Source organism: Tenrec ecaudatus, assembly GCF_050624435.1.
Source record: "Tenrec ecaudatus isolate mTenEca1 chromosome 1 unlocalized genomic scaffold, mTenEca1.hap1 SUPER_1_unloc_13, whole genome shotgun sequence".
NCBI classification, from domain to species: Eukaryota; Metazoa; Chordata; class Mammalia; order Afrosoricida; family Tenrecidae; genus Tenrec; species Tenrec ecaudatus.
The window spans coordinates 1,190,505-1,201,820 of NW_027457553.1; the positions used below are offsets into that span (position 1 = coordinate 1,190,505).

Sequence of the window (11,316 nt, forward strand, 5' to 3'; positions counted from 1 at the left end):
TCTTCCACTCAGCAGGGCTGGGTGTGCAGTGTCATGAGGGTGCCCATGTTCAGTTTAGTGTAACGCCGGAACCTTCTTCTCTCGTGTATATAAACCCACTCGGATTACCAACCAGGCTTTGGTGTGAATTTCTTTCCAGTGTGTAGCCACGGACCGAGACATTTCCCACCCGAGAAACCTAACAGACCCAGACTTACAATAAACCCATATTTTTATTTATAAGGCAAGAGGTGACCAGGTCTAGACAATAATGGTGAAGAGGGCCCTGGGTTTGAGAAAGATTCTGCAGTAGAATCCATAACCCTTAGAAATGTATTGGCCTTAGGGGAGGGGCAAAGAGGGCTGGATTGAGAAAGTCTCTGGCATCCAGTTCTGACTTGACTTCTGGATCCTGAATCCTTCAGGGCCATGACCTTGCCCTCCACCCAGACCTTCCAATAGCCATCTTCTCAGAGCCTTGTTAAGTTCTCATAATACATTACACCTGCCATCCTGTGAGCAGCTACCAAACCCAGGCACTTTTTTCAAAGACAAGCTCGCTCTCTCTACCCCTAAGAGCAGGTAGTTTGGGGATGATGGATATGAGATACCACAGAAGACAAATCTGTTATCTTCCATGGTGCACAAAACATGCTGTCACAACCAGGACTCGTGACAATCCCTCAGTTTCCTAAATTGCTTCACTGCTACTGTTTAATTAAGCCTCATTAGATTGTCATATATTGATAAGAGGGATGACCCTGAACTAGATGCATAAATTAATGCTTTCCTCATCCTGTACTTTTATATGAATGTGTTAATTATTTTTGTCATAAGGGAGAATAATGGAGGGATGGAGCAATACCAAACAGAGTTTGACAAAGTGTTGGTGTTTGCTGCGGCAAACATGCTGCGTGTCAGATACAATCTGTCACCCAGTGAGTCTGCAATTAACACCAAGGGACAAAGGTAGGATTCCCTGTAATAAATAGCCTTCCTCCCAGATGCTAATGGGGACCCAGCAGGACCCAATGTTGTGTTGTCGCAGTTGTACACGGGCCCTTAGAGGAGACAGAGCTGGTGTTTGAAACGAGTCTTGTTTGCCCCCAGTTGGAACTCATCCACCCCAGGACGGTCCTATCCACTGCTAGGGACTCGCAGCTCCCCCTCCACAGGATGCAGCCAGCTCTCCAGCTCCCAGATGCTCTCCCGTACGCAGGGCCTGGGGCAGAACGTGGGGTGAGCAGTGGGCACTGGGAAACCTGGGATCCCATCCAACCTGGCCCATGACGTGCACAGTCCCACCTTGCAGGCCTCCTGGAGCGTGGCCTCTTTCCTCCTACAGTTGGCCCTCAGATCGCCCCAGAGCTGCTGCAGTTCCTGTAGCCTCGCCTGGAAAGTCTCTGAGGCCCAGTGGCCCCCCTGCAGGCCCCTCTGTCCCTCCTGCAGCCACAGTGGGCACACAGACCTCCTCCAGCCACCAGCCTTGTGGCTGTAGGTTCTGGGCACTAGCTTGTAAGCTTCGTGCCCCCCTCTATATAATAGGTTATTTTGTTTCAAGGAGAGAAACCATATACAGTCCTGAGTGGGGCCCATCTTTTGTAGATGGGAATAGAGACACTTAAAAAAGAAGGGAAAAAAAGGATTGACCTCCAGTCCCTTCACCGGCAGGGACAAATGCTCTGGTCTCACTGTGTCCCCTAAAAACATCATGTCAAAACGTTTTCTTTTAAATTATGGACATCACTGCATAATAGTTACGACAGCCAAAGGTGGAAGCCGCCTTTGAGTCCGTGGACAGATGGATGGACCAAGTCAGTGAGTTTCGAGTTCTAGAACGGGGTTGTGTCCTTTCATTAAAATAGGGGGAAAGGAAAACAAAAGGATGAATACAAGGAAGAAAAGGGTAGTGGGGTCATGGGGCATTAATCCACCCAAGGGGAGGGTATTGTTTATATCTCCACAGGGAAATGGGACCAGACTTCAACCCAGTGTCACAAGGTTTGAATGCAATATCCCGGCGTGGAGGAGGGAACCAGTGGAGAGGTCTGGGAGGCTGGCCCCAGCACCATAAATTAAGTGGATTCCTGCCCCTCCCCCGAAAAGAATTTGTTCCAAAGGACGACATTGACTCTGAAGCTATGGGAGATGGACATATTTGATCAGAGCACACGGGAGCAGATGAAGGGGCAGGAGGAGAGAGTGGAGCACAGCCTGGCCCACCAGGCCGTGATGATGATGTTCCTGAGTAGAGCAGCCAGTCCACAGAGAGAACAACATGGCTGGCCCTACTATGAGACATGATGCCCCTCAGTGACTAAGGGCGATACAGGGGACAGCACCGGAGACACATTGTGGGAATTACACCTGACCTGATCCCACCACACCAAGGCAAATCACTGGGGGAGGGCATCGGAACAGCAAGGGAATGGAGTGGCAAGGTCCCCAGGGAATGCTGAAAGTGGACTTTGGGGCCAGGGCGTGGTGCCCCAACAGACTGGACTGGAAAACGCTCCTAAGGGCCAGCAAGCGATCCCTGAACTAACTACAAGCTTTTCTCTTGTGAACTGTTTTGTTCTTTTTCAGTGGTTTGTTTTTGTTGTTTTGTTGTCTGGTTGTATACTGTTGCTTTGTTTTCCTCTGTCTAGTTTTCGTGCATGTTAGTGACTCCACAGGTCTGTCTGAATAGGACAGGCTGGATGAACTATCTGGAGGAAAGACAACGGGACCGACAGTTCCGGGGGAACTTGGGGTGGGGGGGTAGGGGGGGGGAGTGGTGTTGGCAAACCCAGGGACAAGGGAAAAACATGGGACCCCAAATGGTGGAGAAGGGGGAGTGGCGGGCCTGGTGGGAAGTGATCAAGGGTAAGGTTGCTTAGAGAAGAGGTATACTCTAGCCCAGGTGACGATGAAGCATGGTAGTAGGGCAGGAGGAAGGTCGGGGGAGATGGAGGAAAGAGTTAGGAGTCAAAGGGCATTCATGGAGGTCTAGACAAAGACATGTACATGAATATATATATAGGATAATGGGGAAATAGATCTATGTGTCTATATTTATAGGTCAAGTATTGGGGTGGCGGAAGGACCTTGGGCCTCTACTCAAACACTCCCTCAATGCATGAATACCTTCTTTTATTAAATTGGAACTCTATGATGCTCACTCTCCCGACACAACGGCTGGAGCCAAAGTGGGTGAACAAGTAAATGTGGTGAAGAGAGCTGATGGTGCCCGGCTATCAAAAGAGATAGTGACTGGGACCTTAAAGGCTTGAAGATAAACAAGCGGCCATCTAGCTCAAAAGCAACAAAGTCCACATGGAAGAACACACCAGCCTGTGTGATCGAGTGGTCCCAAAGGGATCAGTTACCAGGCATCAAAGAACAAAAAATCATATCATTGACTGCACACCTCCATGATAGGATCGCTGAAGACAAATGGGTGCATAAGCAAATGTGGTGAAGAAAGCTGATGGTGCCCGGCTATCAAAAGAGATAGTGTCTGGGGTCATAAAGGCTTGAAGGTGAACAAGCGGCCATCTAGCTCAGAAGCAGAAAAGCCCACATGGAAGAAGCACACCGGCCAGTGCGATCACGAGGTGCCCAAGGGACCAGGTATAAGGCATCATGCACACAAAAAAAAGATATAAGTGTGTGTATGTATGTGTATATATGTGTATATGTATATATGTATGTGTATATATGTATATATATATATCATATTAAATGAAGGGGGAAGTGCAGAGTGGAGACCCAAGGCCCAAGTGTCGGCCAATGAAGATCCCCTCATAGAGGGGTTTATGAGAGGAGATGGGTTAATTAGGGTGTGAGGTAGTATCGATGAAGAACACAGCTTTCCCCCAGATCCTGGATGCTTCCTCCCCCCAACTACCATGATCCGAATTCTACCTTGCAGGGCTGGATAGGACAGAGGCTCTACACTGGTACATATGAGGGTTGGAGGTACAGGGAATCCAGGGTGGATGATACCTTCAGGACCAAGGGTGTGAGGAACGATGCTGGGAGAGTGGAGTGTGAGTGGGTTGGAAAGGGGGAACTGATTACAAGGATCCACATGTGACCTCTTCCCTGGGAGAGGGACAGCAGAGAAGGGGGGAAGGGAGACTCCAGATAGGGCAAGATATGACAAAATAACGATGTATAAATTACCAAGGGCATATGAGGGAGGGGGGAATGGGGAGGGAGGGGGGAAAAAAAGAGAGGACCTGATACAAGGGGCTTAAGTGGAGAGCAAATGCCTTGAGAATGATTGGGGCAGGGAATGTATGGATGTGCTTTATACAATTGATGTATGTATATGTATGGATTGTGGTAAGAGTTGTTTGAGTCCCTAATAAAATGTAAAAGAAGAAAAGAGAAAAAAATGATTAGGGCAAAGACTATACAGATGTGCTTTATACAATTGATGTATGTATATGTATGAACTGTGAAAAGAATTGTATCAGCCCCAATAAATTGTTAAAATTAAAAAAAAAATAGGGGGATAAATGTCAGGTCACAAATGACCCTTGAAAAGACATGCTGGGAATGAAATAAATAAAATTCCCGACTCACTGCCATCCAGTCAACTCTGACTCATGGTAATCCTAAAGGGCACAGTGAAACTGCCCCCACGGTTTCCGGGGATGGTAACTCTTTTACAGACATAGAAAGCTTCATCTTTCTCACAAGGCGCAGCTGGTGGACTTGAACTGCCGGTCTTGCAGATCACAGTCCAATTCGTAACCACTACGCCAGCAGGGCTGCTGGTAATGACATAAGCCAGACACAAAAGAACAGGTGTAGGACCGAGCCAAGTAGAGAAAGGGTGAGCACAGGCAAAGGCACAGAGGCAGGCAGATCGGAGATATACAGGTTCACGGTGGCACCGTTCGGCGGGTTAGTGCCCTGTGACCCCGCTACCCATTTATTTATTATTATTATTACTTTTCCTTTCCCCGCCTTTTTTTATCTGTCTACAATATGTATCCCTGAATTTGGTCTGGTCCCTGCCATATTACCTGGTCCTTCCCCCAGGAATGTTCATACAGTAGCTTTTCCCCTATGTCCCTTTTGCATTTTTTTAAAGCTTACCTCCGTGGACACAATGTGTACTTGTCCTTTTGTGCTTGGTTTACTTCGCTTAGCATGCTTTCCTCCAGTTCTTCCCATGTAGTGATGTGCTTCATACGTTCATCACTACTTTTTAGCAATGTGTACTACTCCATTGTATGTATGTACCACAGTTTTTTTCCCCCCACTGAAAAAGAAGTCTTTATTCTGATCCCACCAGCTGTACCATCTGTTATGCGCCTTCCTCCTTGGCAATCCGGTCTTTCTTGAGTGGTCCCATGAAAGCTTTTTTCTCTTCCACGGTCTGGAAACGGCCATGGCCCAACTTGGAGGTGGTGTCGATGAACTTGAGGTCGATCTTCTCCAGGGCACGGCGCTTGGTCTGCACCAGCAGGGACTTGTGCAGAGTGAGCACTCGCTTCTTGGTGCCCACCATGCAGCCCTTCAGCATGACGAAGTCATTGATCACTTCCCCGTAGTGGACAAAGTCGCCCAGGGGGTTGATGCTCTTGTCAGAGTGATCTTAGTCGGTGGAGGCGTTGTTCTTGATAAGCTTGCCGTCCTGGACGAGGTAGCCCTGGCCAATCTTATAAATCTTCTTGTTGATCTCTGTGCAGTGGTGGTAGCCTTTCTGCCCAGCGCGGGCCATCGAGAATGCCACGCGGGAGGGATGCCATGCCCCGATACAAGCCACCTTGCGCAACCCTCGGTGGGTCTTTCGGGGCAGCTTCTTGGTGTACCAACGACTGGTGACCCCTTTGTAGCCTTTGCCCTTGGTCACCCCCGTGACGTCGATCATTTCATCCTGCCCGAACACCTGGTTCTCTGGCACCAGCTTCTCTCGGGCCCAGTCCAGCTTCTCAGCCACAGAGCCCCCGTTCACCTGCATCTCCGTCAGGTGCGCCTTCTCCTGGTGCAGGGGGAGCAGGCGCGTCTGGGTGTGGGCGTTGGCACACATAACCGGGCAGGACTTCTTCATGCTGCTAAAGTCTTTCTCGAGCTGCTTCTTACTCTTGTCATCCTGCCACTTCTTGCAGTACTTGGTGAAAGCCTTCTTCTTTGACTTGTGCCAGTTCTTGTAGAACCACCGCTTGCACTCGTCGTCACTGATGTGTTCCGCAAAGACCGTCTTGAAGGTCCGGAGGCCGCGAGGTGTCTCCACATAGCCCACGATGCCCACCACCACCATGGGAGGGGTCTCCACGATGGTCACGGCCTCCACCACTTCCTTCTTGTTCACCTTGGAGCCTGGCCTGTCGACCTCACGCACAATGTGGGTCAAGCCGGCCTTGTAGCCCAGGAAGGCCGTCAGGTGGACCGGCTTGGAGGCGTCATCCTTGGGGAAGCTCTTCACCTTCCCGTCATGCCGGCTGCTGCGCTTCCGTGGCAGGAAGCCCAGAAAGCCATGCTGGGGCGCCGAGAACTTCCGGTGTGACATTACATCATTGATCCCCGCTGGTAGAGGTACCCCAGCTTTTTAATCCAATTGTCAGGTGATGGAAATTTGGGTTGTTTCCAATTCCTTGCAATTGTGAAATGTGCCACAATGAACATTGGAGCACAGATGTCTGACCTTGGTTTTTTTCTTGCCCAGTAAGGGTGGTGGGGTTGCTGGGTCATATGGTAACTGTATTTCCATCTGTTTTAGATATCGCCAGTAGACCTCTTTCTTACACACATATGAGTCTCCCTGGATTTGTTTCACGGATGATGTGTCTGGGTCATTGTGTGGTCGTGGTCTCTTTTAAGACTTGATCGATGTTTTCTTTACATTGTTTGTCCTGAAGGTCTCTTTTGTACCCTAAAACAAGGAGTCAAGAAGATGCATGGGACTTGATTGCTGAAGGGGGTGAGGAGTGAAGAAATGGACCCAAAGGGTGTCCATACCACTTCTGGGCTCTGCTCTGGAGCTGTTGCCAGCTGTCCATAAACTGTTGGCATCTGTGGCCGAGGCTGCGGGCTGACCCCAGGGTTCTCTGGCAGAGGAGGGCTGCCTTCTGCTCTGGGATATGGGGGATGTCCTGAGGCTGAGGAAGGGGATCATGTTGTGCTCAAGAGGCCACTGGCATGGGAGTATACTGGCTCAGCTCTTCCTCTGCAGGGTCCCACAGAAGAGGTCCCCTGGTCTGGACCCAATGCTAGACCCAGTGGCATACCTGCCCCTGAACTTGGAGGAGGCCCATCTCCTGCTCCAAGGCCTCGTGTCTGTGCAGCAGCCTCTCCATGCTCTCCAATTCCTTCCCAAGGTCCAGGACTCTAGCAAGGGCACCCTGTGGAGGACGGGCACATTACAGGCTTGGCCTCTGCCCTTCTGCCCAGGGTTCTCTTCGATCCTTTCTTCCTGGCTGGTCTTGGCCTTGGCCTCGGGCAGGTGACAGAGTCTGATTAGTGTCTGCACAGTGACACTGCGGGTGTTGGGGACAAGGCTGCTGGATGGAAAACCAGTACCTAGCAGGGGTCCCAGGCCTTCCTGTCAATTCCCTTCCTGCCTCCCTTCCATGGGGTCTCTGTCTCATAGGTCAGGTGTTTCTGAAACCACATCAGCTTCTCTTTGTGGTCCCCAAGAGGGACAGGCTATTCCAGCTGCTGGCCCCACCCCTGGATCCAGTCGCCGTCCTGTGGGATGGTGGGGACATGAGTGCCCTGATGTTCATACTGCCTTGGCCCCAAGCGGTGACCCCGTCTACCCCTCAGGCTGTGCCAAGGAGTGAAATGCTCACCAGGCTCAGGGACAGCACAATAATTTTTCTTTCACTCAAGATGACAGGGCCCAGGCCCATCAGTCTTCAGATCTAGGAAGTAGCTGGGCAGGGGCCATGGGTGTGTTCTCATATGGAGGGTGCCCCTCACCCACCCCTGGGGCCCTGTCTACTCTGCCCATCAGGATGACAGGTGTCCACACGGGTCTGAGAATCAAGGGCCATGGGCTCCAGTCCTAGCTTTGCCCCTGGAAAAGCCATTAAACTTTCCACATCCCGTTCCTCACAGGCCGCCCTTGGCCCCTAGTGGGGCTGAAGGTCACTTGTAAAGGTAAAATGGGGTTCAGGTGGGGTGCCTTCTGACCTGGCTAGCAGCCCTGAGAAAGCCGGCAGTAATCAGAGAGGTGTGAAGCTTGTGTCGCTGACCTTCTCCCAGGGCTTCCACTCAAGTTGGCCGCTCTCGTATCGTGCCCAGCAGGCCCTGAACCCAGGGTCCTGGCAGCACCCTGGCCTGCTCTCTCAGCGCAGCCTCCTGCGTAGTGGGAGGTGGGAGGTGGGAGGTGGACCCAGCCCTGAGTACCGAGTGTACTCCTGCTGGGGCTGGCTCACAGCCCATAGCCCTCACTATAAGTCCCGGGGGCCTCCCCTCAGCTCTGCAGTTGAGGGTTGGCCAGGCTCCTGGGCAGAAGGAAGCAGGGGCCATGTGATATGTGCAGATCCAAATGCCCTCTGTGGTCCCCAGTTTGTGGCCTAACCCATCCCCATGCGCTTCTGGGTGCTTCGGCACCTCGGCTTGGTCACCAGCCCTGGATTGGAGCCCCTGGCTCCTTGGTAATCCCTCACCCACCAGCACAGGTTCGGTGTGCATACACAATTCACCCGTGTGCCCCCAACAGTCTGGATACCCGGGCCTTATCAGGGACATGCGCATGACCGTCCCGGCCATCACCTCCGTGTCCTGTGTGCTCAGCACCTCTGGAAGGTGCCATGCTTCTGGATCAGCCGCTCCACCACTTCCACAGAGCCCTACAGGGAACTGGCTTCCTGTGAGACCTGGGGCAGCCATGGAGGTGACCCAGAGGTGGGGGAGGGATCAGGGGCACAGATGGTGGTTCAAAGGGAACCCTAGACAGCAACATCTGCCAGAACCTTGGTTTACAGCCTGGGCTCTCTGGGGGTGCATCAAGGGGCCTGCGGCTGGGGGTGGGGAGGTGGGTGCTGAGCAGGAGGGGAAGGAACCTGAGGAAGAAGAGCACTCCAACCTGGGGGCCGTTAGGAACATCCCAACTTCTGTCGAGGTGGGGAGGAGCCCCATCAATTTCCAACCAAACTGCGTAAGGCTTGGCTGGCCGGGGCCAGGTGTGGGGAGGAGATGGCCCTGAGTGACCTGAGGCTCAGGTGTCCCCTTGGCCACTTGGGAAGACACACTATCTAGCTCCGTATCAGAATAGCAGCCAGTGATCCAGGAAGCAAGGGAGATTGGGGTGGTACTACAGGAGGACTGGAGGTCCTCGTGTCAGTGTGCCTGTGTGTGGTGAGGGGAGCTGTCTCCTGGGCCTGCAGGATCTTGTCCAGATGCCACACTGTCTGAGGAAGAGCTGCTTGTGGTGCATGGCCTGCCGTCTCCCTTGCTTCTGTTCCCAGGCCTGAAAGACCTGCTCCCAAGCATCCTGCAGGGCGCATAGCCTTTCCTGGACCTGGGCATGGGAATGGACACAACCGAAGGTGGTGCTGAGGGATGCTCCAGAGAAAAGGTGCCTGACTGTCCCACCCAAGGGGAGGGTATTGTTTGTGTTTCCACAGGGAAAGAGGGACCAGATATAAAGCCAGTGCCAGATGAATGCAGTGTGCCTGCACGAAGTGGGGAGCCAGTGAAGGGGCCTGAGGGCTGGGCTCCCATACCAGCTATGTGGACAACTGCCCCTGCCCCCAGAAGAATTTACTTCAGAGGACAGCACTGAAGCTGCATCTAGGAGAGAGGGGCATGTTTGATGAGAGCAAATGGGAGCAAAGAAGGGGGAGGAAGAGAGAGTGGAGCACAACCTGGCCCATCAGGCCTGGAGGACGATATCCCGGCTCTGAACAGCCAATGGACAGAGTGGACAATGTGGCTGATCCCACTACGAGGCACACAGTCCATTGATGACCCAGGGCCCTAAGGGGGACAATAATGGAGACTCAGGATTAGAACTGGCTCAGACTGATCCAATGACACTGAGGCAAACCACTAAAAGTGTGTGGCAGAGCAACCGTGGGAGCAGAGCAGGGAGCCCCAGAGGTAGTACAAAGGATAGACTCTGGGGCCAAAGTATGGTACCCCATTGGACCTGACTGAAGGACACGCCTAGAGATTAAAAATCAGACCTTCATCGATGTATAGGTTTTTCTTTCGTTAAAATTTTTTTCTTTTATTTTATTCTTAAAAAAGCATTTTATTAGGGACTCATACAACTCTTATCACAATGCATACATACATCAGTTGTATAAAGCACATCTGTACATTCTTTGCCCTCATCATTTTCAAAGCATTTGCCTTCCAAAATTAATTTATTCTTCTATGGGTAATTGGTTTCCTTTTTGTTGTCATTGCTGTGTTCTCACTCATTGCCTATCTTGCAATGACTTGATTTTTGGTGCATATTATTATCTCTACAGACCTATCTAGATACGATAGACTGCATGAATAGTTTGGAGGAGAAAACAAGGAGACCAATAGTTCCGGGGGAACAGGGGAGTGGGAGAGAAGGGGGCAAAGGGGTAGTGCTGACCAACCCAGGGACAGGGGAGCAATAAGTTATCCAAAATCAGTAGCAAGGAGGGTGTGAGTGGTCTGGTAGGGATTCAGCAAGGGCAAGGTAACCGAGAGAAATTACTGAAACCCAAATGAAGGCTGAGCATGATAGTGGGACAAGAGGAAAGTAATAGGAAATAGAGGAGAGAACTAGGTGACAAAGGGTATTTATAGAGGTCCAAAGACTGGAAAGTACACATGTAAATATATTTATATGAGTGTAGGGAAACAGATCTATGTGCATATATTTATAGGTTTAGTACTAAGGCAGCAGATGGACATTGGGCCTCCACTCAAATACTTACTCAATGCAAGAGCACGTTATTCTATTAAATTGGCATTCCAGGATTCACACCTTCCCGACACGATTGCTGAAGAAAAATGTGTGCATAAGCAAATGTGATGAAAGGAGTTGACGGTGCCCGGCTATCAAAAGATATAGCGTCTGGGGTGTTAAAGGCTTGAAGATAAATAAGCGGCCATCTAACTGAGAAGTATCAAAGCCCACATGGAAGAAGAACACCAGTCTGGCTGATCACGAGGTGTAGAAGGGACCAGTTATCAGACATCAAAGAACTAAAAATCGTATCAGTGGGTGCCCACCTTCCTGATACGATCAGTGAAGACAAGGTGTGTGCATAAGCAAATGTGGTGAAGAAAGCTGATGGTGCCTGGCTGTCAAAAGATATAGCATCTGGGATCTTTAAGGCTGAAAGATAAACAAGTGGCAACCTAGTTCAGAAGCAACAAAGCCCACATGGAAGAAACACACCAGCC

The 11,316-nt window shown here is 51.0% G+C and overlaps 1 pseudogene; it reads right to left on the bottom strand.

Annotated features, from left to right (window-relative positions):
* Positions 1-5,281: 5,281 nt before the first annotated feature.
* On the bottom strand, positions 5,282-6,487 carry LOC142435752 (large ribosomal subunit protein uL3-like; annotated as a pseudogene).
* Between the last annotated feature and the right edge of the window lie 4,829 nt (positions 6,488-11,316).